The 2,500-nt window shown below is 52.0% G+C and overlaps 1 protein-coding gene across 1 annotated transcript in view; it reads right to left on the bottom strand.

Annotated features, from left to right (window-relative positions):
- LOC138861874 (serine/arginine repetitive matrix protein 1-like) overlaps window positions 1-2,500 on the bottom strand; it is a 25,805-nt gene that overhangs the window by 19,557 nt on the left and 3,748 nt on the right. The gene's annotated exons all lie outside the window — the stretch shown is intronic.

The following is a 2,500-nucleotide window of genomic DNA, read 5'->3' as shown; positions in this document are numbered from 1 at the left end:
GGAATGTTGGGCAGCGAGGGGAAGGAAGGGAGAGAGGGAAGGGGAAAGGGAAGAAGAGAGGATAGGAGAGAAGGAAGGGGAGAGAGAAGAAGAAAGTATTGGACAGAGGAAAGGGGAGGAGGTAGGAGAGATGAAAGGAAATATAAGATAAAGGAAAGGAAAGATGAGAGAAGAAAGGAAAGAAGAGAGGATAGGAGAGAGGAAAGGAAAGGAGAAGGGGAGAGGAAAGAAGAAAGATAGGAGAGAGGAAAGGAGAAGGGAAGGGAAAGAGGGAAGGGGAGAGAGGAAAGAAGGAGCAGAGAGAAGAGAAGAAATAGGAGGAAGGAAAGGAGAGGCGGATGTTTCGTAGGCGAGGGGAGAAAACGGCGAGGAAAAGGATATACGCGGAGAGAAGATAACGAAGAGGAGTAGGAGGAGGAAAGAGAGGGGGAGGGCGATGGTAGGAGAAGCAGAAGCTGGAGAGGGAGAGGGAGAGGGTAACAGCAACTAAGGGAGGAATGAAGGGAGAGGAAGGCGAGGAGAGGGAGGGGAAAGTAGGGGAAGAAGAACAGGTGGAAGAAGAAAAAGAAAAAGAAATGAGGAAGAAAGAAAGGAAGGAAAAGAAGAAGGTGAAGGAAGCATGAGTAGAGAGAGTGGAAAATAGCGGAAAAAGAGCAGGTGGAAGAAGAAAAAGAAAAGGAGAAGAAAGAAAGAAAGAAATGAAAAGAAGAAGGAAGGAGTAGAAGGTGAAGGAAGAATGAGTAGTAAAAGAGGAGATAAGCGGATAAGGAACGAAAAAGGGGAGGGAAAGGGAGCGAGGAGTGGAGGAGGATAAGGGGGAGGTCCTCGGTGATACGCGCGGCGGCAGTACGAAAAATCAGCTGGACAACATTTGCATGAAATTGGGCAGGGGAGGAGGAGGGGAAGGGGGGGAGGAGGGAGGACGAGGTGGAGGAACAGGAGGAGGTGGAGGAATAGGAGGTGGATTGGGAGGAGGAGGTGGTGGAGGAGGAGGAACAGGAGGAGGAGGGGGAGGAGGAGGAAGAGGGGGAGGAAGATGATGATGATGATGAGGGGGGGAGGGGAAGGGGAAAGGGAGACGAGGAGGAGGAAGAGGAAGAACGGAAGGAGGGGGAGGAGGGGAGGAGAAAGAGGAACAAAAGTGAGGAGGAAGAGGAGGAAAGTGAGGAGGAGGAGAGGAGGAGGAGGGCGAGGACGTACCCAGGAGAGAGTTTGAGAATGTGTGCGAAAGGGGGCGGCGGCGCTTAATGGAAAATGGTAGAGCGGCAAGAAGGGGAGGAGAGGGGAGTGGAGGAGGAGAGGGGAGGAGGAGGGGGGGGGGAGGGGGGTGGCAGGGGGGTGGCGCGAGGGCAGGTGGACACCGAAAAGACGGGGGAAGAGACGGGAAAGGACGGGCGGCTGTCTGCTTACACATGCACCTGCTACCTCTGCCTACTTATGTATGTCTGTCTGTCTATCTATTTACCTAACTACCTTTCTTTCTTTCTTTTTTTCTTCTTTACCTACCTATCTACCTATCTTACATAGCTACCTTACCTGCCTACCTACATAAATACACACATACACACATACGTATACATACTTACCTACCATTCTAATCTACGTACCTATCTACGTGCTTTCCCTCCCTTCCTTTACCTCCCTCTACCTCCCCTCTACCTCCCTCCCTCCCCTCCACCTCCCTCCCCTCCCTTACCTCCCTTACCTCCCTCCCTCCCTTTACCTACCTCTACCTCCCTCCCTTTACCTACCTCTCTCTCTCTCCCTCCCTCCCTCCCTCCCTCCCTCCCCCCTCCCTCCCTCCCTCCCCCCCTCCCTCCCTCCCTCCCTCCCCCTCCCTCCCTCCCCTCCCACCCTCCCCTCCCTTACCTCCCTCCCTCCCCTCCCTCCCCTCCCAGAAGGGCAGGGCCGAGGGCGAGGCGGCCGGGAGAGGGACGCCGCCAGCCAGGTCGTAGAAAGCAGTCGAGGGAACCAGCAGTCGCGGAGTGTCGTTTCTTCTTTTCTGATTATTTTTCACTTTTGTTTGATTGTTACGAGGTCAAAGTATTATTTTATTTATTTATTTTTGGTAAGTAAAGTGTGTATCGGTTGATCGATCATGTGTTTTCTTATATTTCTTATGTTGAAGGTTATCTCGGTTTATGATGATAATAGGAAATGTTATTATTACCGATACTCGATATTTATGATGAAATGAGGTTGTCGTATCAATGGCAATTCTGATACTAATTAATGGCGCCATTAATACGCGAGCGATACACACACAGCGATACGCGAAACACGCCCATACACTAATTAAAAATACATTAGGGTGGCGTACTGAATAGGCTGCTTTATTGCGCTCGCGGGCCGGCAGGCAGGCGGGCAGGGAATTGTATGCGCGGATGTATGGAGAGGGGAAGCGAAGAGAGGGGAAGCGAAGAGAGGGGAGGAGAGGCGAGGGGAAGCGAAGAGAGGGGAGGAGAGGCGAGGGGAGGTTTTTCTCTTCCCCTTTTTTTCT

Source organism: Penaeus vannamei, chromosome 5 (assembly GCF_042767895.1).
Source record: "Penaeus vannamei isolate JL-2024 chromosome 5, ASM4276789v1, whole genome shotgun sequence".
NCBI classification, from domain to species: domain Eukaryota; kingdom Metazoa; phylum Arthropoda; class Malacostraca; order Decapoda; family Penaeidae; genus Penaeus; species Penaeus vannamei.
This window is presented reverse-complemented; position numbering and strand designations above follow the sequence as displayed.